Source organism: Castor canadensis, chromosome 5, assembly GCF_047511655.1.
Source record: "Castor canadensis chromosome 5, mCasCan1.hap1v2, whole genome shotgun sequence".
NCBI classification, from domain to species: Eukaryota; Metazoa; Chordata; class Mammalia; order Rodentia; family Castoridae; genus Castor; species Castor canadensis.
In genome coordinates, this window is record NC_133390.1 from 123,634,387 (window position 1) to 123,659,437 (window position 25,051).

General features: G+C 37.1%; 1 protein-coding gene across 10 annotated transcripts in view; it reads left to right on the forward strand.

Annotated features, from left to right (window-relative positions):
* The window catches only part of Rbms3 (RNA binding motif single stranded interacting protein 3), a 1,393,896-nt gene that overhangs the window by 220,030 nt on the left and 1,148,815 nt on the right, over window positions 1-25,051 (forward strand). For 2 of the 10 annotated variants that reach the window (XM_074074025.1, XM_074074026.1), the window contains exon 1: window positions 24,223-24,278. The exons of 7 other annotated variants lie outside the window; for them this stretch is intronic. The gene's annotated coding sequence lies outside the window, so the exon portion shown is untranslated. Of the gene's footprint in view, window positions 1-24,213; window positions 24,279-25,051 lie in introns of those variants that run through there. One more of the 10 variants, XM_074074027.1, reaches the window with a different exon arrangement.

A 25,051-nucleotide genomic window follows, 5' to 3' on the forward strand; every position in this document is an offset into this window, starting at 1 on the left:
CAAGTTCTTCAATGATTATCAAATAAATGTTCTATTTGGGATGCTTTATGAAAATGTATTCACTGACTATTATATCTCTACCATCTACAAGGAGGATGCTCATTATCTGATACTAACATTTGTGCCAGTTGAGTCTCTGAATTAGGAATTTCTTAGACCCCATATACAGTACAGCAAAGAGGCATAGGGCATAGATAAAAAAAAGGAGCTTCTGAGACCTATGTTTTTGTAATGATGAGATAGATTACCAGGCCCAGAAGGCAGTGTGGGGCTCTCTTTGCTGGGCCATTCTTGAGACCTGGGTCTAGATTTTTACTACATTAGGATAGGTTAGTTTATGTCATTGAAATAGCTTCTATTAATCTCATCACAAAGATTTATTTGTGTTAGTAAGCAGGTACAATATCCTTTTTATGGGAATCTTCCCAATCCTCCAGTGATATTTAAAATTCAAGAAATAAAATTTAGCAGAATTGCAGAAATATGTTTTTATCCTTTTTTCCACTTTGGCAATCTCAGCAGTATATATAGAATGGTACTTTTGGTTCCCCGCCGAAACAGAAGGCAAATTCCTTTGGCAAATTTTTCCATTACCATATTTTAGCTGAATGCGATGGGAAAAATAGATAACTTTCATTTATTGCACATAATGCTAATAAAGGATGATCTGAAGCTTTTCTCCTAAAAAATTAATGGGATACTGAAATTCATACAAGTATGTGACAATAAAAACAAAACAAAATAAAAACAAAAAATATCTTGCTCCAAGTTGTATTTATCAGCTCAGAAATTCCTAAGAGTGAATAGTGGATTTTTCATTTAGAAATTGTGAATTGTTTAGTGTAGTGGCTAATTTGGCCCAGTGAAGTTGTAAATCATGCAGTTAGCTTGATTTGTGTCAATTAACTGAAACTTGTTTGCATACCAAATTGAAGATCTCATTCCCACCCTACAAATTTTTGTGAACTCTGCTGAGATAAGAGAAAGTTAATGCAATGTTTCTCAACCTCAGCATTATTGACATTTTGGGTTACACAATTCTTTGTTGGTGTGGGACCATCAGCAGCATGCCTGAACTTTACCTGTTAGTTGCTATAGAACACCCCTTCTTGGCCCAAGTTGTGAAAATCAAAAATGTTTCCAGGTATTAATAAATTTCCCCTAAGTAGAAACCCATTCTCACCCCTACCTGCCCACATTTTGGAACCAAGGGTGTGTATCCAACTGAGTTAGAGGTATCCAACATTTACTGAATTGATTTTTTTAGTGTTTTTGATGGAATTTTCATTGAATGAGAATAATTAGAATTTTAATTACATATATAACAGGCTAGTTCCTTTTAAAATATGCTCAATTATCCAATTCCATCTAGAAGTCATTTATATTGAAAGTCATAGAATTCATAAAATGTTATAGCTGGAAAGAACCTGAGAAGTCATCTGCTATAATACCCTTTGACAGATGGATAAATTGAGGTTTGGGGAAGGCATTTACCCAGATAGGAGGCAGCCCACTGGTACTGACATCACAAGATAAATACTTCTGTCTTTCTAGTGCACTTTAAAAGAGAGTTTAGACCCAATGATTTCTTGTGATGTACAATTTATGCTGATACAGTCTCTATAGAAAAACCCATAGGGTATTGGAGTAATTTCACATCATGCTAAAAGAGACTCAAGGAGAAAAAGAGAGAGAGAGAAATAAGGGAAACCAAGGTGATTTTCATCAAAGGTTTAGTCTTCACTTTATCTAGATCCAGTGATCGTGGTCCAGGGCTACAACTCACTTCTACTGGGGTTTTAAAACCTTCCCCATGCAGATTTTTCTAACCAAACAGGGATGTGGTGTGGATAATTAATGGTACATTTTATGAGGCATTTAGCAGACACCATATTATTTTGCATTTGCTGTGCACTTTAATGCTGTGAGCTTGAACATTGTAATATTCACCTGAGGAAAAAATGGAGCCCAAGACCCAACAGGAGAAAAACCAGAAAGATGACCTGACAGGAAAAATAAATCTAACATTTCAGATGTAAATGTATGCTTGGTAAATGTGCATTAAAGATAATAACGTAGAATCATAGAATTAAGAAATGGAAAGACCCATGATAGCCTTTGGATCACCACTTTCCCTTTGATAGTAAGCAGTCATGATGTCATGGATAGATGTGGGCTTATTACTCTTCTTCAGACAGCACCCTAAGAAGTCACTACTAATTGACATAGACAAGAAAATCTACCTATGATTTAGATACATTTTTTCCTTATAGCTAAACTTGGGTTTAATCTTTTTTAAAGGTAATTTCCCCAAATCATGCAACTACTCATTTAAAGTATTAGGATCTACAGTGTATACTTAAAAAAAATTCCCTGCTGTTTTCCCTTTCCACTAGAGAATAGGGAATGTCCTTATCCTAAGGAAACAGGTGGTCAAGAATACTCTGCAGCCACCTTGCTTTACTCAACAATGCTGGCTTCCAAATCTATGACTGCATTTATAGTTACCAAATAGGGTATACTATACAAAAATGGTCTGGCCTCTCCTCCTGATCATATGTCCCTTCTTTGAAAGGGACAGAGATTTGCTATTTAGTCAGGGTTCTCCAGGGAAATAGAACATACACATTCACAGCAAAATATATGTGAAGAAACTTTTTACAAGGAATTAGGTCATTCAGTTTTGGAGGCTAAGAAGTCCATGATCTGCTAGCTGCAAGCTGGAGACTCTAGAAAGCTAGCAATGTGTCCAAGACCTGAGAGCTGGACAGCCAGGGGTCTCACAACCCAGATATTTGAGGGCAGAAAACTGACATTCCATTTTAATCAATCAGACAGAAAGTGAATGGGATGAAGTCATCCTTCCTCTACTTTTTAATTTTATTCAGACCCTCAAGGGATTGAATGGAGACCCCCACTTTGGGGAGGGCCATATGCTTTACTCAGCTCACAGTTCAAATGCTCACCTCATCTAGAAACACCCTCAAATGAAATGCATACCCAGAAATAACGCTTAATTGGGATAACCCATCACAGTCGCGTTGGCACATAAAAAAATCATCACAGGTTTCATGTTTTCAAGCCAAATAAGAAGAATCAGAAAGAAGCGGACACAAAGTTCTGGTTTTCTGACATTTCTAGAGGTCTTTTCAAGAGGTGTTGGGGATATGGCTCAAGTGGTAGAGAGCCTCCTTAGCAAGCATGAGACCCTGAGTTCCGACATCAGTACCACCAAAAACAATGGGTGGGGGAGTTGGGGTTTCTGAGCCTGAGTACCTTTTGCATGGTTGCTTCTGTCTGTTCTGTCATCAACTCCCCCATTCTTTCTCCTTTTTTTTCTGAAAAGTATTTCTTTGCAACATTGCTTATACTTTATAGTTTCTGTACTTTTATAAGCCTACTTTGCCAGAATCACTCACAATTCTTGTTATTAACTTATTAATGTTTCCTTTCATTTCCCTTCTTCATCGTTGTGCCTTGTGTGATCAGGATTTCTGGGTTCCGATTTTGAAGAAAGGGAGTCTGACAGTTTTGGCTGTCCTGTGAGTCTTTGGCCCTGGCCAGCAGCACCTACATAATCCAGAAGCTGTTGGGAAGTACAAGATATCAGTTCCCATGCCAACACAAGTCTGGTACATCAGGAATTCTGGACTGGGGGCCAGCCATCTCTTTTTTATGTAATGAGCTGCAAGGAAATTCTAAATGTATCTTTAGTTTGAGAACTACAATTGAATTTGGAGCCTCTGCATTGGCCAGTTCTCTGGTCAGATTTGCACCTCTGGTCTAGAGAACTCTGAAGATGCCATGGGGGCTGGGTAGAGAGAGAGCAGATCACAACATGGTATAAAAATGATCACCACTTCCTTTGTGGCTAAGGAGAAAGTAAATGCAAATTTAGAATAAAAAGTTGAGGTTTTGCAGGGCAAGGTGGTACATGTCTGTAATCCCAGAACTTGGTAGGTTGAGGCAGGACAATTCCAGGCCAGCCTGGGCTTCATAGCAGAACACTGTCTTTAGAAAAATAATGAATTCTGTCTCAGGCATGGTGGTGAACATCTGTAATCCCAGCTACTCAGGAGGTGGGGAGTGGAAGAATCATGGTTTGAGGCCAGCATGGGCAAAAGTGTTAGTGAGACCCAATCTCAACAAACAAGCCAGGCATGGTGGTGTATGTCTGTAACCTTAGCTATGTGGGAAACACAGGTACGAGGATGACAGTTCAGTCCTGCCTGGGGATAAATGTGAGACCTTGCATGAAAAGTAACTAAAACAAAAAACTGGGATGTGGCTTAAGTGGTAGAGCATTTCACTAGCAAATGTGAGGTTCTAAGTTCAAATGCCACTACTGCCAACAACAAAAAAGCTGAGTTTCAATTTAAACTTTTTCTTCCTAGTCAGGTCATCTTTCTCATGTATCCACACTTTATTCATAGGGAAAAATTTGTAGTCCTCGTGTCTGGGGAATCTGTCAGGATGAAATTATGATCACTGATATTGGAATAGATTTTTCAGTTTGCAGCACACACATGTATTTCTCACTTGGTCCCTTAGGTAAACATATGTAAAAGTACTTATAAACTGTTGCTATAATAGGGTAATTATTTTTCCTAGGAAAGTTGAAGAAAGAAAGATACTGTCTGTGGTCCAGATTGGTCCATATCTGCAGAGGCTGTGAACGTGTTCAATACTGTGAATCCTGTACTGAGGAGTCTGATCTGGTCAAGATAATGCAGTAGGACGTTTCTGAAGCCTGAGTTGGCCTGAGTAAAAGTTATATAGACCCCTCCCCCACTGCGTACATTGACTTAGGACCCGGCTTGTCTTTTACAAAAAGTTTATTAATCACATGTATTTTTCAGGGACATCATGGACCTAGGAACTTACCAAAATGTTATTCACTGTCTGATTTTAATCTCTGCAAAGGAGAAGCTTTGTATCCAAAGCTTTCACAGAATTTATAGTTAGCTACTTCCCAGAAGTCAGTAGTTCTCAAGATGTGGTCTTTGAACTAGAAGCTGGAGCATCAGCTGGGAACTTGCTAGCAACGTAAATTCCCAGGATTCATCCCAGGTGAACTGAATCAGACACTTGAGGGTGGAGCCCAGCAATCTGTGATTTAAAAAAAAATCTTCCAGGTGATTCTGACGATTCTAATATTTAATATTCATTGGTAAAGATCTTGATTGTGTTGAGGTTTTTTTTGAAACAGGGTCTCACTATGTAGCCCAGGCTGACCTCAAACTCGTGATCCTCCTGTCTAAACCTTGCCAATGCTGGGAATGCAGGTGTGTGTTGAGCATTTGTGAGAACAGAGGTCATAACTTAACACTTTCCATTGTCTTCTCCATATTGCTTTATCCAGAGGAAGTGCTCAGTATCCTTTGACAGATTCCTACAATGGTGGGTGGGGTAAGATTGTGAAATGGACAAAACTGGGGTCATTAGAGCTCAAGCCAAGACTTGACTTTGCTTCATTACACATAACACAAGATCTAGTGCTCGTGGACAGGTGCCGTATCAGTGTGTCAAAATTAGGGCAGTTCAGACTCTCCTTCCAGTGAGGCTTCTTGGTTTAGGAGTTCTTGGTTAGTGAATGAAAAGCCACCCTACCAATCCACTTGAATCTTGGAATTCCATTTTTCACCCTCTCTCATTCTCTTGTACCTGCGTCCATTGTAAACAAATACCCTTGTATTTTCATACTTGCTGGGAGCCATCTCTCCATCTCTTGTCTCCTGGAGCCCTGGTTTTCTTGAGGCTATTTCTTGCCTTCAGCATTCTTCTATCAAAGCTGCTCCATTTTCCTGGCTCCTCATGGCGACTCCACATCTTTCCTACACTTAGGTAAAAATTAAAGACTGCTTTGAAACACATCTTGTTCTCTAGAAGCCATTCTCCACTCAAAGTCATCTGCTGTAAGCTGTTCCCTAACACATTTCAGGCCTCTGTTTCACCTCAAACCCTGACATCCTCCTAGGAGCTTCTAAACCCTGCCACTTCCTTATCTCTTCCCTATTTTGAGAATCTCAGGCCTAATGCAGTGTTTGACCTCAGAGTAAGTGCCTAGTAATTTCTTGTTGAATGTTGAAGGAAAGCACATCACAAAAAGTGCTTAGAGTCCTATATGAAAAGAGTTTAATATTCTCTACCTGTCTGTTGTGTTATCTAAATTCTAAACAATGTCTTACCCTATTGACTTGGGGCTAAATCTGATTTTTTTTTTGTGCTTCTCAGGTTTACATATTTATCCTTTCACTCTTTCAGGGGAAGTTTTCAGACATTCTGAAACATAATTATTTTTTTCATTATGTAAAACTCAGATATGGACATTATAAAAAGTTTAAAATATAAAAGTCATAGATAATTGGAATGCATCTATAATTTCAATTATGATATTGATTATTGTTCTTTTAAAATATTTATTGTCTACTCATTATGGAAGCCTATAATTTATAGAGTTTTTCTTTTTACCAAATGTATGTCGACATCCGATAAAATGGTTATGTAATTCCTTGTCCTTAGTCTAGTGATGTAATGAATTTTGTTAATGCATTCTCAAATATCAAACCTCCATTACATGCCTGGGATAACCTCTAGTTGGTCATAAAGGTTAAAAAATGTATGAAAGTATCAATCAAATTTTACTGTTTCTTCTCAGAGAGTTGTATCTTAAGGAGATTCCATTTTCAACTGTACTCACTTGCAGAAAGATATCTTTTCAACTTTTTAAAAATATTTTTTAAAAAATTCACTTTCATGATTTAGAAATATAAACAATGCAGAAGGATATAGAATGACAAAACTTCTCCCACTTCAAATATGCCCTAACTTTACCCTACCTGTATGAAAATAACTTTTTCAATGAATTGTTTCAGAAATTTTATGCATACAAATTTCATGCGTATAAAAGTATATGCATGAAATATAAATTATGTGTTATGATGGCATTCATTTTATATAGATGATTATATTTCCTGAATACTTTTTGAATGTCTTTCTCAATTGCAGAAAATTACTAAGGGATACATAATATTTCCTTGTATGATGTAGCATCATTTACTTAGTCTCTTTTTGATGAGCATTTAGGTTGTCCAGATTTTCAGTATTATATCTTCATAATACACCATGGTATATCTATATATCTCCTAGACAAAGTTATTTGAATTGGAATTGCCAACTCTTAACATTTGGGTGGGCAACCATTCTACCACAGATACCAGCGGTATGGCCAGGGTACTTTTTTTCAGTAAGTAAGCTTCAGTCAGCTCTTAATCTTATACTTTTGATTTTTCCATTTCAGTTCTGTGGTGCTGCATTTTCACTGTTAAAGTTTATGTGCTTATGTCAGCTTGACCAGGCATCTGCGTTTCCCCAAGAAGCTTACTCATAACTGCCCCAATAACTACATCCGTGGCTGTTGTGCTGAGGGACAGCATCAGGCTCTGAATCAGGAAGTCCTGCTTTGAATCTCAGCTCCTTCACTGGTTTGTTATAAGACTAACCCCAACTGAGTCTGAGTTTCCCTGTCACCATAGCACAGATAATTAGAGTGAAGGATAGAAATACTCATATCCTTATTGGAAGCATTGCATGAAAACAATGTGTGTAAAGTGCTGAATTGTACCTGGTACCTAGAGTTCAGGAACTTTCAACAACAGTTGAGGCTATTTTTGTTGTTGATATTATTTACAAGGTTTTATTTCTGTTTATTTTAGAGCCTCACAAAATGTGTGAAGTTGAAGAAACTGAGGCTATTACAGGTTACATGACTCCCAAGTCACTGTGTGCTTTCTTCTTTAAATGTTTTTGTCTCACTTTTAAACTTTATGGATTCTGCTGTTAGATTGATACTTATACATGAGCATTGGTCTAACTAAAGTGAAATGGATATTTGGATATGTACTTGTATTTTTTTCTGTATACAATGACTAAAAGGGACTAAATTTCCTGTAAAGTCCTGTTCCATGTTGATATTCCCAGAATGTGATTCTAAATTGACTATTCATAATGGCACAGAAATATGATTGCATTTCTTTCTAGCTGTCCTCATCATGAGTAGCTCACTGAGTCACCCTGTTTCCAATGTATGAATACCTATACCTTCTCCATTATATACTTCCCCCACTGTTGCCCTCACTGATTTCTCCTTAGTAAATGCTTTTGTGATTATATTACTGTCTCTTATACATTGAAGTCATATCATATAGGTCAGAATGAGGGGTTATAAATTCCAGTCTCTTATGATCTCAAACTGGGAGTAGCTTGGTATATGTGATTAAAGAATATTTCTATGTGATTTACATAGAATGGTCCATCTATCCTCAATAATTTTATGGCAAATCTTAATTAGAACTTTTCCCTTTACTTTGCTTTGATTTTCTTCTTATTTTGATTATGTCCATTCTTTGTTTGTCTCCTCTTAGAATCACCTGCCAGAATGAATTTCAAGAGATGCCTTAAACCACAAAAAGTATATCCTTAAGATCTATCTACCATGTATTGATATCTTGTCCTGTGCCAAACAGAGTAATGGTTTTCCTTGATTCCTTACATCAACACAACACAGAGAATTTTGTGATTTCTTTTTCCTAAAGCAAGGAAACTATGAGAAAGTAATGTTTAGGGTGATGAGAGATGGGTGGGTTTATCAATTTTACTCAAAACATAAACCTTACCATGGTTGAGCAGGTGGCAGTTTGTGTCTAACTTCTAAGCAATAAAGGATATCACATTTCAAAGCCAGGCTAGTCTGCTGTCCTCTTCCTCCAGGTTCCTGCTTCTCCTTAACCCTTCAGCTTTCTTCCTAGAACTTTTTTAATAACCAAGGTGATTCATCCTTATTGTGGAAGTGCTCAGAACAATTTGAGAACTTGGTAATGTGGAAATACAATGCATAGCACCAACTGGAAGTAGGGTTGGACCAAGGTTCTAGACTAAGGAAGATATGACCAGTATAATAAATCTAGCCCCCAACCTAATAAGTTAACGGAACAGGAATAAGACAATGATGGGAGTCAGGAATAGAGATACTTGGTCATTGATGATGAATTAGCTCAAAACATCTGCAAAGTTTGAGACCCCTTTTGAAATCATGAAATTTTGCCAGTGTGGGCTGCCTCTGTTAGCCTTTTTCTTAATTTGCATTTCAGCACATATTAATTATACAAATTATGGGACTCATTGTGATATTTTCACACATGCATGCATCATGCATTGATGTGTCCATCAACCATTGTTCTACTTGGTATCCCCCATATGCTAAAAATATCCCTTAATTTCTCTCTGTCCTCCCTTCCCCTTCCCCGTCTCTAGTGTCCACTGTTCTATTCTGTACTTCTACAAGGTTAACTTGTTGGGTTCTGTTATGGTTTGGATATGATGTATCCCCACAAAAGGCTCATGTATTTAAGGCTTAGTCCACTATTAGTGGTGTTATTGAAAGGTAATTGGATCATAAGGGTACTGACTTCATCAATGGATGAATCCCTTAATTAATTCATAGCTGAATGGGCTGTTAGGAGATGAGGCCTAGTTGGAAGAAGTAAATTCCTGGGAGGGTGTCTTTAAAGGGATATCTTGTCTTCAGCCTCATCCTTGCTCTCTCTGCTTCCTGGCCACCATGAGGTAGGCAGAAGTGCTACACCAAACATTTCCAGCTATGTTGTTCTGCTCAACATGGTCCCACAGCAATGTAGTCATGTGACCGTTGACTAAAACCCTGAAACTGTGAGCTAAAATAAATCTTTGGTCATTTAAATTGTCTTCCTTGGGTATTTTGTCACAGTGATGAAAAACTGACTCAACATAGTTTCCATAAATATGTGAGAACACATGGTATTTTTCCTTCTGTGTTTGGCTTGTTTCATACAACATAATGTTCCGTCCATGTTGCTGCACATGACAAGATTTTGTTCTTTTCTATGGCTGATTGGTATTGTATTATGCAAATATATTACAACTTCTTTATCCTTCCATTCACAGAAGGGCATCTGGTTTGGTTCCATATTTTGGGTATTATGAATAGTGCTGCAGTGAACATGGGGGTGCAGGTATCTTTTTGGTATAAATATTTCATCTTCTTTGGGAACATACCCAATAGTGGAATTAAGATATTGTGGTTTTTTTTTTTTTTTTTTTTTGAGAAACTGGACTGTTTGATTCTACTCATGAAAGGTTTGCTGTATCTAAAAGTAGAAGACACAGATTTTTCCTAAATCCTTGAAAGAACAAGAATAACCACTGGGTGCTGCCCTCTCCTTGCATCACATACCATGAAGAGCATAGATGTTAGAATCTCATGGAATCAGGTTCTAATTATATCACTTGCTTGCAACATGACCTCGAACATTTGCTTATGTATTTTTATCTTATTTTTCCTTTTAGCCAGAGGAGAATGGCATTGAGCCTAATCCTTGTGAGGATCAGAAGTGATATGCCACATGCCTATCATGTTGATGGATGTCAACTACAGGTTTATATGGATAGAGGAATCAGACACAATGAAAATGTTTAGCAAAAATGATGTTAGTCATCTAAAGGATACAAAAAGTCAGTACATTCTAGAAACAAACAAAAGAGATCAACATATCCTGATTCTAGACAGAGCTAAATGATTCTGGCTCACACCCAGCATGACCTCAGTAATGGGCTGAGGGGACATCAAATGAGAAAAGCTGCATCATGAGCCCCCCACTCCCCAGCCTGGTGCCTAAGTCTGCAACAGGATGGGCCAGGAGCACTTTCCTGACTCAAAATCACAGTGTCTACCATGGCCACAGAAGAGGGGACCAGACAACTACCCATGGAAGAAACACATCCTTCCTTATAGGGCTCAGCCTCTCCAGGCCTGTTTCATTCACTTGCCTTAATTAGAGCTGTCAAACTGGAATAAGTCAGTAATTCTTGTGTCTCTGATTTCATGTATACAGGCTCCCCTTTGAACTTGTTAAATATGCGTATGAAGCACTGTCACTGAATTGGTGTGTAATTATGGTGGATATTGTTATCATCATCATCCTCACCTTATTTATTTATTTATGTCTCTGTTTCTTATATTATCATTGGCCTCAAATGACCATTGTTCCTATAGTCATCAAATATTTGTTGAGTGTTTACTTTATGCTAGGAATGTGTTAGGCACTAATGAACAAAGTTGAATAAGATAAGCATATAGCCTGCCTTCAGGGACTTGAAAATGGTGTGTTGGTACAAGGTGATAATTGTCATAGTAGAGGAATTAAGGATGCTTTTGGAGGACATAAAAGGATCACTTTACCCAGATTTGGAGAAAGTTCCCAAAGAAACAAGAGCCAAATCTGGAAAGTAGATATTTCTCTTATTTACTTATTCAGTTATTCACCTTTCCTCATTCAATACTTATCAGTTAGATCTTCCTAATAGAAATATTAAGTGAAACATTTATATAATTTCAAATTTCCTAAGAAGTGCTAATGTGAAATTGACCAATATTAAATAAAATGAAAAGAAATGGGTAATAGTAATAACATTTTAATTAATCTAATATGTATTTCCAAAATATCATTTCAACATGTAGTCAATATAAAAATCTTGAAGCATTTACATTTTAGTATATGCAGTCTTTAAAATCAAGTATATTTTCTATACTTTCCAGGCATCTCAGTTTAAATTTGGCACGTGGTTAGTGCTCAATTATTACTTATTGTTGGTGCCTTCCATATTAGTAGGTTCCAGGCATGATAGTAGGTACTAGGGATACAATACGCACATAATAGGCACAGTCCCTGTTCTAATTGAGCATGCAATTTACTCATAAATAGCTGTGAGCTAAGTAATAAAACCTTGTCAGGAATAGAAAGAATGCTCTGATCAGAGAAGCAACATGTGCTGAAGTCCACAGGTGAAAAACCAAGGTGATCTTTGGAATGGAATATAGTATTCTATGTACAAAAAAGAATGGAAAAGCAAATTGTGAAAGAAGAGGCCACAGAAGTTAGGAGAAACCAGATAATGCTCTGTAAGAATTTATATTTGGTCTTGAAGTCAATTGGGAGTATTGGAGGATTTTAAGTAGATAAATGACTTAATCATATTTGCATTTATGCCATGCTCCTTATAAGAATTGTTTAGAATAGGTAAAAGTCAAAGGCATGGAGATTATTTAGGAGGGAGCTATGGTAAACATGGTAAATTTGGTGTAGTCTAGGGTTGAGGAGAGGTGAGGGATGTGAGAGAGTCTTAGGTGCACAGGATTTGATGATTTATCACATTTACTAATCAGTGAAAGAGAAAGGAGTTGTCCATGATGTCTAGGATCCTGGAGAGTTCTGGAGGACAGATGGTGGAGCCTTTCACTGTGGCAAGCAGTACAAGACAAGTCTCAGGAGGAGAATGCTACAGGTGGGAAGGTGAGGGATGATAAATCCAGTTTGAGAGATATTGAATTCAAATACTGATATAAACTCAGAATGCATAATTAAGAGAGTGAAATAAAGAGCTCTTAAACAAAGTTATAGGCTCAGTAGAAGGAAATCAACAATGGATAGTGACCACTTTCAATAGATCTGAGATTAAAGAGAAGTGATGGTCTTCAGAACTTAATGTGGCAATAGGAAAGAGCCACCACACAAGATATGACTTCCCATGTAATGTGGGCTTGTCTAAACACAGCCTGGGATGGAGAAAAGTGGAGGAATAGAGATTTCAACCTCTTTTCTTTCCTTTGACTTCCTGCCAGTGATGCTAACAAACTCACCTAGAATTTGGAAGGCTAGGGAACTAGGTTGAACTTAAGTCTCCTGAGGCCAAGAGAAAAGTGAAGAAGGGTGAAGAATGGGTCTAGCAGGACAAACAGCACAGAGTACCCCCAAGGCATCCAAGTGGAAATACACAATAAGCTGGTGCCTGTGTGGGTTTGGAATTCAGTGGGAAAGTTTGGACTATGCCTAAAAGTAGAGCAGCAATCCATGGAAAGGATGGCATATCCTAGGAAGAAGATGCAGAATTAGGACAGAGCCCTGACAACCACCAGTATCTATGGCAGATTCCTGAATGGAAAAGATTTTCCTTCATCATCCCTTGGAGGAATGACTAGGGAGTTGCATATTTCTTTGGTCTGCTAATTTTTAAAAGGTCTTTTAACGTTATGAATAAAGCTGCTTGCAAGTCATTGATGTCACAAAATTAGCAAGTCAGTGATTATTTTTTAATGCTTTTTATTGTATGGCTTTTCAGACTTTCCATCCTTATTATTTCTTTAAACCCTTAATCACCACTCCTGGGACCAACTTGTTTCCTGTTAATGATGTGTACTTGCTGAATCTGTATTTATTTTCCTTTTTGTTCTCTTCTTTTTCTTATTCTTAATGTTTTATCATCTCATTTCCAACTTCAAGCTGGCAGAAAACAGGAAGGGTATGGATTTTCAACTGCTGGAATTCCCTAAGAGAAATGGAGGTAGAAAACATGTGTTGGGAAACCAATATAGGATGAGAAATATATATTTAATAGAAGAGAAGATAAAAACGGAGAATGCATGAGAAAAAATGAGAGCTGAAGTAACTTTAAAAACTTGTTACCAGCTAAACAGGATGCTAGCATCTCAGTAAGAAGCAGAGGCACAGAATACTTAAACCTGTTGAAATCACCCTAAGAAAGGGACTAAGTTAGAAAGGAGAAAAATGGAGTGAATGAATCAACTCGGATTTTAATACCTATATACGTGAAAATGTCATAATGAAACTCCCTGTAAACTATCTTAAACAAACAAAAATGTCTTTTTTTTCAAAAATGAAGGACAGGGAGGTAAAACAGTTTCAGTATGGGGATTGGTACCAGAGGGAGCAGGGAGTACCTAAGGGCACCGTGAAGGAAGTTGAATATGGTGGAACTACTAGCGTGTACTCATTTATGAAAGGGCTTGTTAAAACAAGATTGTTAGCCCTGCTCCTAGAGAGTCTGATGCAGGAGGTCTGTTGTGGAAGTGGCAAGAATTTGCATTTCTAACAAACTAGAATAGAATAGGATAGTTGGAAATTACACCTTGGGAGCCTCTTCTTCGCTGACTCTGATAGCTGATTCTTTTTATTTAGTTTTGCTTTTGAGAGAGGGGCTCTCTGTGTTACCCAGGCTGGGTGTGAACTCACTATGTAGCTGAGGCTGCCCTCAAACTCATGATGGATTACAGGTGTGTAGCACCATGACCAGGTGATGGCTGATTTTATGTGTTAATCAGTTTTTTGGTCAAATGCCAGTACAGATGTTTCTGTGAGGGTATTGGTTTAGATGTCACTAATATTTAAGTCAGTAGACTTTGAGTAAAGTGATTACCTTTCATAATGTGGGAAGGCCCCATTCAACTGTTGAAATTCTGACAGAATTTCCAACTATCGGTCTATAACTGAGATTTAGGAATGCAGCTTAAACTTTTACTTGAATTTCTGTGCTACAAATTTTGGACTTGTTAGCCTCACAATCATATGTCTATTTTGCCTAAATTCCTTAAAATCTCTCTCCTTCTCTCTCTGAGGAAAGATTATTTAGTATCCTTAAATATTTATGAGCAACCAACAGCACTCTCTGTTCTTTCTCCAAAATTATAGTACAATTTGATGTTACTCATACTACCAGATGTGCCATTTAAAATGAAAATCTATCAAATCTAATGAACGAGAGAGGGAAGAAGAGGAAGAAGAGGAGGAGGAAAAGGAGGAGAAGGAGGAAGAGAGAGAGAGAGAGAGAGAGAGAGAGAGAGAGAGAGATCTATTATTTCTTTTTCTCGGGAGAATGCTAATACAGTGCCACTTTAACACCATCATCAGTTAAAAAAGACAGGACTCGGCCCATTCCAGAGTCCCTGTTTGTTCCTGCTCAGAAGCTGCTTCAGCCAGAAGGCCCACCTCACATATTCCATGTGTTGTGAAACTTTTCCTGTTCTGTGGGTTGCATGGTGGTAGCATTATATATAAGCTATTCCCCACACATGAGGTGTTGTAGAGGGTTTTAACCTTATCACCATCATAAAATTGTTCATTAGTCCTGGGCCACAGTTGGAATTTAATAAATATTTTGAATGAATAAATGTGTGAATTAAAGACTTCTGCTCCTATCGAAATTTATTAATGCATTGGAGGAATATACAAATAAAGAGCTACCAATTAGCTCAGAGTAGTAGTATAAGTGCATGCATATATTTTTCACTTTACCAGGTTCACCAAAAACATATGCAGACAGTAGCTACCAGATAAATAAAGGTGTTGTGGTGAGAACTGAGCAGCCTCCTGATTTGTGTGAGCATCAGTCATACAAATGGAGGCTGCTTCAGCCGTTTAACAAGCATCCATTAGGTCCCTGCTGTGTGCCTGGTGCTATGTTAAGTGATGTATGTATCTCTTATCACTCATTATGGCACTTTTATTCAATGTTCTTAAAAAATTTTAACAGGTAATATTAAGACAATATATTTTCACACATCTGGAATATTAGACATGTTTTTCTTACATTTTAGAAATTAAAGGAAAATTAAGTGAATGACACTAGAATTAGAAAGAATAAGCAATTCATTAGGCAGTAAGAATATTAAATAGGAATTTGGAGCCTCTTTCCTATTTTAATATGCACTTGAGCTTAATTGGCTAAGTTTTGAATATGGGGTGATGAGTTGTTAATACAAATCACACACACACCTTTTATATACTTAATAAAATCCAAGAGCATTTGTGTTGCAGACAATTTATCTGGAGGAGTTAGTGAGTTGAGTAATAGAAAGGGATAATAGGAAATCAGTGGCTGAGAAACCAAGTAAATTAACATGTGCCTTACTTTATTAATTTACAACAATAATTGTAATGGATAAATCAATGAGGAGTGCTTTGAGAGAAATGGATGAAGGGAAGAGTTCTTCCTTTTTGCAATTTGTTGTAATCATTTCCTCTGCAGAGATAAGGAAATGTCTTGTTCTTGACACAGGGGAGGGTGATGCTGCCGAATCTGTGGGTGCTCTGTCATTTGCCTTAGTTGTTCAGACAGCTCCGACTGACTTCCAAATGCCAAATGCTGGTGGCATTAATGTCTCTTTAACTGAGGACTTTTTCCCAAAGCCTCTACTTTTCTGAGACTGCTTAGAAAATAACTAATTCACTGGTCCTCATCAGTCCTCAACATGATTGGCAGTTGGTGTATAAGCACCCCTTGTCTGAGTTCTTTGGGTGGTGTAACTCCAGCTGTTTTGTTTTACAGCTTTCCAGAAAGAGTACTAGCTTTGTAGGCTGTTTTTTCTTCCTTGTGTCACTTCTACTTTCTTAGTAATACGTCCTGTAATTCCCACATGATTCTTGCACTTGAATCCTTGCTGAGGGTTGGCTTCTAGGAAAACTCAGAGACATGCACAGAATATTGATTCTGTGGCTACTGTCCTTTGTTGCCCTGGGAAGGGCCTCATTTTTTTCAGGCTCATTTCTAGCTTGAAAGTTACAGAGTGTCATGAGTTTTGAGGAGCTGGTGTAGGAATCTGATTTCAGGGGAGCATCCTGGAGAGAGAAGGATTTTATAAGATGGTAGATGAACTCTTTATTGTGACCTCTATCACTTGTGTCCTACACCTTAACACATAAACATGTAGAAGACAGTTCAGTGCTTAGACTGAGCTTTGTTTCTTTTCTGTTGCTATTCTTCATTTATCTTCCTGAAACATTTGTTGCCAATCTTCTTTGTCTTCATGGAACATTAAAAGTGAGTATTTTTAAGCCAGTTATGATAGTTTACACCTGTAATCCCAGCTATTGGAGAGGTGTAAATAGGAGGATTGCCATTCAAGCCCAGCTCAGGCAAAAAGTTAGAGAGACCCCATCTCTAAAATAAGCAAAGGGCAGGGTATACCTATATAGTAAAATTATAATCTGAGGCCAGATTATAAATAGAATGTTAGTGGAACTCTATTTCAATAACAAGTCAAGCATGGTGACACAAACCGGTGGTCCCACCTATAGGGGAGGTAGAGGTAGGGAGATTGCAGTCCCAGAATGACCACTGGCAAAAAGCACAGGACCCTATCTGAAAATTAACTAAAGAGAAAAGGCTTGGAGCTGTGGCTCAAGTGATAGAGCACTTGCCTAGCAAATGCAAAGCTCTGCATTCAAAACCTCAATACTACCAAAAAAGATTTTTTTTTCATTTTTCTTTTATTATTCATATGTGCATACAAGGCTTGGTTCATTTCTCCCCCCTGCCCCCACCCCCTCCCTTACCACCCACTCCACCCCCTCCCGCTCCCCCCCTCAATACCCAGCAGAAACTATTTTGCCCTTATCTCTAATTTTGTGTAGAGAGAGTATAAGCAATAATAGGAAGGAACAAGGGGTTTTGCTGGTTGAGATAAGGATAGCTATACAGGGCATTGACTCACATTGATTTCCTGTGCGTGGGTGTTACCTTCTAGGTTAATTCTTTTTGATCTAACCTTTTCTCTAGTACCTGTTCCCCTTTTCCTATTGGCCTCAGTTGCTTTAAGGTATCTGTTTTAGTTTCTCTGCATTAAGGGCAACAAATGCTAGCTAGTTTTTTAGGTGTCTTACCTATCCTCACCCCTCCCTTGTGTGCTCTCGCTTTTATCATGTGCTCATAGTCCAATCCCCTTGTTGTGTTTGCCCTTGATCTAATGTCCACATATGAGGGAGAACATACGATTTTTGGTCTTTTGGGCCAGGCTAACCTCACTCAGAATGATGTTCTCCAGTTCCATCCATTTACCAGCGAATGATAACATTTCGTTCTTCTTCATGGCTGCATAGAATTCCATTGTGTATAGATACCACATTTTCTTAATCCATTTGTCAGTGCTGGGGCATCTTGGCTGTTTCCATAACTTGGCTATTGTGAATAGTGCCGCAATAAACATGGATGTGCAGGTGCCTCTGGAGTAACAGTCTTTTGGGTATATCCCCAAGAGTGGTATTGCTGGATCAAATGGTAGATCGATGTCCAGCTTTTTAAGTAGCCTCCAAATTTTTTTCCAGAGTGGTTGTACTAGTCTACATTCCCACCAACAGTGTAAGAGAGTTCCTTTTTCCCCGCATCCTTGCCAACACCTGTTGTTGGTGGTGTTGCTGATGATGGCTATTCTAACAGGGGTGAGGTGGAATCTTAGGGTGGTTTTAATTTGCATTTCCTTTATTGCTAGAGATGGTGAGCATTTTTTCATGTGTTTTCTGGCCATTTGAATTTCTTCTTTTGAGAAAGTTCTGTTTAGTTCACATGCCCATTTCTTTATTGGTTCATTAGTTTTGGGAGAATTTAGTTTTTTAAGTTCCCTGTATATTCTGGTTATCAGTCCTTTGTCTGATGTATAATTGGCAAATATTTTCTCCCACTCTGTGGGTGTTCTCTTCAGTTTAGAGACCATTTCTTTTGATGAACAGAAGCTTTTTAGTTTTATGAGGTCCCATTTATCTATGCTATCTCTTAGTTGCTGTGCTGCTGGGGTTTCATTGAGAAAGTTCTTACCTATACCTACTAACTCCAGAGTATTTCCTATTCTTTCTTGTATCAACTTAAGAGTTTGGGGTCTGATATTAAGATCCTTGATCCATTTTGAGTTAATCTTGGTATAGGGTGATATACATGGATCTAGTTTCAGTTTTTTGCAGACTGCTAACCAGTTTTCCCAGCAGTTTTTGTTGAAGAGGCTGCTATTTCTCCATCGTATATTTTTAGCTCCTTTGTCAAAGATAAGTTGCTCATAGTTGTGTGGCTTCATATCTAGATCCTCTATTCTGTTCCACTGGTCTTCATGTCTGTTTTTGTGCCAGTACCATGCTGTTTTTATTGTTATTGCTTTGCAATATAGTTTGAAGTCAGGTATTGTGATACCTCCTGCATTGTTCTTTTGACTGAGTATTGCCTTGGCTATTCGTGGCCTCTTGTGTTTCCATATAAATTTAATGGTAGATTTTTCAATCTCTTTAATGAATGTCATTGGAATTTTGATGGGAATTGCATTAAACATGTAGATTACTTTGGGGAGTATCGACATTTTTACTATGTTGATTCTACCAATCCATGAGCATGGGAGATCTCTCCACTTTCTATAGTCTTCCTCAATCTCTTTCTTCAGAAGTGTATAGTTTTCCTTGTAGAGGTCTTTCACATCTTTTGTTAGGTTTACACCTAGGTGTTTGATTTTTTTTGAGGCTATTGTAAATGGAATTGTTTTCATACATTCTTTTTCCGTTTGCTCATTGTTAGTGTATAGAAATGCTAATGATTTTTCTATGTTGATTTTATATCCTGCTACCTTGCTATAGCTATGGATGATGTCTAGAAGCTTCTGAGTAGAGTTTTTTGGGTCTTTAAGGTATAGGATCATGTCGTCTGCAAATAGGGATATTTTGACAGTTTCTTTACCTATTTGTATTCCTTTTATTCCTTCTTCTTGCCTAATTGGTCTGGCTAGGAATTCCAGTACTATGTTGAATAGGAGTGGAGATAGTGGGCATCCTTGTCTGGTTCCTGATTTTAGAGGGAATGGTTTTAGTTTTTCTCCGTTAAGTATAATGCTGGCTGTAGGTTTGTCATATATAGCTTTTATAATGTTGAGGAACTTTCCTTCTATTCCTAGTTTTCTTAGAGCTTTTATCATGAAATGATGTTGGATCTTATCAAAGGCTTTTTCTGCATCTATTGAGATGATCAAGTGGTTTTTGTCTTTGCTTCTGTTAATGTGGTTTATTACGTTTATTGATTTTCGTATGTTGAACCACCCCTGCATCCCTGGGATGAAGCCTACCTGGTCGTGGTGAATAATCTTTTTGATGTGTTGCTGAATTCGATTTGCCGTTATTTTGTTGAGGATTTTTGCATCAATGTTCATTAAGGAGATTGGCCTATAGTTCTCCTTGTTGGAGGTGTCTTTGCCTGGTTTTGGGATAAGTGTAATACTGGCTTCATAAAATGTGTTTGGCAGTTTTCCTTCCCTTTCTATTTCATGGAACAGTTTAAGGAGGGTTGGTATCAGTTCTTCTTTAAAGGTCTGATAGAATTCAGCAGAGAATCCATCAGGTCCTGGACTTTTCTTTTTGGGGAGACTCTTGATTGCTGCTTCAATTTCATTTTGTGTTATAGGTCTATTCAGGTGATTAATTTCCTCTTGGTTCAGTTTTGGATGATCATATGTATCTAGAAATCTGTCCATTTCTTTTAGATTTTCAAATTTATTTGAATATAGGTTCTCAAAGTAGTCTCTGATGATTTCCTGGACTTCCATGGTGTTTGTTGTTATCTCCCCTTTTGCATTCCTAATTCTACTAATTTGGGTTTTTTCTCTCCTCATTTTAGTCAGGTTTGCCAGGAGTCTATCGATCTTGTTTATTTTTTCAAAGAACCAACTTTTTGTTTCATTAATTCTTTGTATGGTTTTTTTGGTTTCTATTTCGTTGATTTCAGCTCTTATTTTTATTATTTCTCTCCTTCTGTTTGTTTTGGGATTTGCTTGTTCTTGTTTTTCTAGGAGTTTGAGATGTATCATTAGGTCATTGATTTGGGATCTTTCAATCTTTTTAATATATGCACTCATGGCTATAAACTTTCCTCTCAAGACTGCCTTAGCTGTGTCCCATAGGTTCCGGTAGGTTGTGTTTTCATTTTCATTGACTTCCAGGAACATTTTAATTTCCTCTTTTATTGCATCGATGATCCATTCTTCATTAAGTAATGAGTTATTTAGTTTCCAGCTGTTTGCATGTTTTTTGTCTTTACTTTTGTTGTTGAGTTCTACTTTTACTGCATTGTGGTCAGATAGTATGCATGGTATTATTTCTATTTTCTTATATTTGCTGAGGCTTGCTTTGTGCCCTAGGATATGATCTATTTTGGAAAAGGTTCCATGGGCTGCTGAGAAGAATGTATATTGTGTAGAGGTTGGATGAAATGTTCTGTAGACATCTACTAGGTCCACTTGATCTATTGCATATTTTAGATCTTGGATTTCTTTATTGAGTTTTTGTTTGGATGACCTATCTATTGATGATAATGGAGTGTTAAAGTCTCCCACAACCACTGTGTTGGCGTTTATATATGCTTTTAGTCTTTCAGGGTATGTTTGATGAAATTGGGTGCGTTGACATCGGGTGCATACAGATTGATGATTATTATTTCCTTTTGGTCTATTTCCCCTTTTATTAGTATGGAATGTCCTTCTTTATCTCGTTTGATCAATGTAGGTTTGAAGTCTACTTTGTCAGAGATAAGTATTGCTACTCCTGCTTGTTTTCGGGGGCCATTGGCTTGGTAAATCTTCTTCCAGCCTTTCATCCTAAGCATATGCTTATTTCTGTCGGTGAGATGAGTCTCCTGTAAGCAACAAATTGTTGGATCTTCTTTTTTAATCCATTTTGTCAAATGGTGTCTTTTGATGGGTGAATTAAGTCCATTAACATTAAGTGTTAGTACTGATAGGTATGTGGTGATTCCTGCCATTTAGTTATCTTAGTTGTTTGAAGGTTTGATTGTGTGTACCTAACTTGATGTTACTCTCTACTGTCTTGCTTTTTCTTATCCTGTGGTTTGGTGCTGCCTGCCTTTTTATGGTTAAGTTGGGTGTCCCTTTCTGTGTGCAGGATCCCTTGCAGAATCTTTTGTAATGGTGGCTTTGTGGTCACATATTGTTTTAGTTTCTGCTTATCATGGAAGACTTTTATTGCTCCATCTATTTTGAATGATAGCTTTGCTGGGTAGAGTATCCTGGGGTTGAAGTTATTTTCATTCAGTGCCCGGAAGATCTCACCCCACGCTCTTCTTGCTTTTAATGTTTCTGTTGAGAAGTCTGCTGTGATTTTGATGGGTTTACCTTTGTATGTTACTTGTTTTTTCTCTCTTACAGCCTTCAATATTCTTTCCTTAGTTTCTGAACTTGTTGTTTTAATGATGATATGTCATGGAGTAGTTCTATTTTGATCTGGTCTGTTTGGTGTCCTGGAGGCCTCTTGCATCTGTATGGGAATATCTTTCTCTAGATTTGGGAAATTTTCCGTTATTATTTTGTTGAATATATTATGCATTCCCTTCGCTTGCACCTCTTCTCCTTCTTCGATGCCCATGATTCTCAAGTTTGGTCTTTTGATGGAGTCAGTGAGTTCTTGCATTTTCTTTTCATGGGTCTTGAGTTGTTTAATTAATAGTTCTTCAGTTTTTCCTTTAATTACCATTTCATCTTCAAGTTCTGAGATTCTGTCTTCTGTTTGTTCTATTCTGCTGGATTGGCCTTCCGTTTTTTTTTTGCAGTTCTGTTTCGTTCTTTTTTCTGAGGTTTTCCGTATCCTGGCTGTTTTCTTCTTTATTGTTGTCTGTTTTTGTCCTGAGTTCATTTATCCATTTATTCATTGTGTTCTCTCTTTCACTTTGGTGTTTATACAGTGCTTCTATGGTTTCCTTTATTTCTTCTTTTGCTTTTTCAAATTCTCTATTTTTGTTGTCTTGGAATTTCTTGAGTGTCTCCTGTACATTTTGGTTGACCCTATCCAGTATCATCTCTATAAAATTCTCATTGAGTACTTGTAGTATGTCTTCTTTTAAATTATTCTTGTGGGCTTCATTGGGTCCTTTGGCATAGTTTATCTTCATTTTGTTGGAGTCTGGATCTGAGTTTCTGTTCTCTTCATTCCCCTCTGGTTCCTGTACTAATTTTTTGCTGTGGGGAAACTGGTTTCCTTGTTTTTTCTGTCTTCCTGTCATTGTCCTTGGTGTTGTTACTGTCCCTGTACTGTGTGTAATTAAGTATTTTCTAGCTTGTAATAATAACAATGGTAATATTGAGAATGGAAGAGTGAGCTGAGATGGAAAGCAAGAAGTTAAAGAAAAGGGGAAAACAAATATACAGACAAGAGGGAGAAAGCAGAACAAGGTATCAGATAAGAGAGTTTCAAAGGTATAAACAGGGAGTGTTAGTGTGCTAATCGACAGTAAGCTGGTCCGCGTCTTCCCAAGCCGTATGGGCGCCGGCCACTGGCGGCCCCGGTGGCCCTCCTCGTTTCTCCGTTTAACGTGAAGTGGAGATTCTCTGTGCCGGCTGGAGATGTGGAGGAGTCAAAGTTATGCCTTTTCTCGGTGATTATGCCTGCAAAGTGTGTCTCCAGCGTCTCTCCAAGATTTCACTATAGGAGGGTCGCTTTCTGCTTCCTACCTCTAGCCGCCATCTTGGAATTCTCAAGATTTTTTTTTAAAGTGAGCATTTTTCTCCACTTACTCGTTGCATTTCCAGGCTTAATTAAGAATTTACACAGTCTTCACAATGCCATTTGGAGATACTCTATCTCTGTTCTATTAGGGAAAGAAAGTTCCCTTTGGAATCTGTTTCTGTTTGGAGGAAGGTTGTGTGGTAAGAATTTGTACCTCAGCCATCATATCTCACCTTAACTTCTGTTAATAGCCTCCTCACTCATTTTTGTTTTCTCTGTTAAAAACTGCAGGACACTGTTTTCCACCTCACAGCCAGAATGGTTGGTTGAAACAAATCTGGATCTTCCTCTGTAAAAACCACAAGTGGATTTTCAATGCTCTTCCTTTCTAGTTTGGTTATTTTTATAGTACCTATCTCTATGTGATTTACTATATGCCTTTAGCATGGAGTCAAAGAAAGGGAGGTTTAAAATTGTACATACAATTCTTATTTATGGTCCAATTCTTAAAACATTAATCTGGATGAAGACTTGGGAGCCCCATGTACTTTCTGTGGCTTGTTTGAAGAAATATAATTCATTTTTATATTTTAACCTTATATATAATATATTTATCAAACTCACTTGTTATTATTTCTGATAGTTTACCTGTAAATTTTAATTGAATACAATTCATGTTGGGCTTTATTCCTAATCTCTGGAGCTAGGCTTTATTTATTAACAATTAATATGTTAATAGGTATGAAATTTATAGTATTGATAATTATTGTCATTATTTTTAGAAATCCTTCATATGTTAAGGGAGTTTTTATTCCTATTTTGTTGTTTGTTAAATAATTATAAGTCAGTGTTAAAAGTTATCAAATAGTTTTTCCACATCTATTGAAAGGATCATACAGATTTTCATATTGTAATAAATGATATCAAGTGTTAACTATTAACTGAATATTATATAAATTATATCAAATGCTAATATTAACTAAATACTAAACTAACTTGTATTCCTGACATCAGGATGTATTTTCCTTTTTGACATTGATGAATTGGGAAGTGAATATTTTGTTGATGACTGTTTTCATTCATATCCATGACAGATTGGTCTGTGATTGATCTTCATTTGAATGTCCTAATCAGGTACCAATGTTATTCTGGCTTTATACCATAAATTGGAAATAGATCTCTTAGTTTCTATTATATAAAATTTTTTGTTAATGTTCATGTTATTCTTGTTTAAATATTTGGAAGAAATGATCTGGGCAAGTACTATTCTTTGTCAAATATTTTTAGTTACTAATTGAATTTACTTTAATAGACACAAGTATTTTCAGATATTTTGCTTCTTCAAAGGTTGAAACAATTTTCTTCTTATTTTGGGAACTTTTATATTTCACAAAGTACAATTGATATGGATCTTTTCACATTTATTGGTGCAAATTTGTTTTGAGTATTATCTGCTTTCTGTAAAAGGCTGTAAGAATCAAATATGGGTACTGATGTTCTTTTTTTTCTTGATGAGTTTACTCAATCTATTTTTCAGTAGATTGCTTTTGCTTTTTAGTAGGTTCTGTTCCTTTGTTAATATTATAGGTTTTGATTTTTATTAATTTATGCCTTTTAATACATTTTAGTTTTACTTCTCTAGTTTTTGTTAGTATACTATATATATACACACATACACATACTCACATACATATATGTTAACATGCAATAATTTTAAGTGCAAAGTTTGATCAATTTTTACATATTCATGCATCCATAAACTTACCCTCCAGATTAAGATATACACAGATTATTTCCTCATGACTCTTTCTAGTCACTTGTATTCCTACCTGGATTGTTGCCAATTAGTTGGTTATCATAAAATTGTTCCTTTTTTAGAATTCCGTATAAATGGAATCATAGAGTCT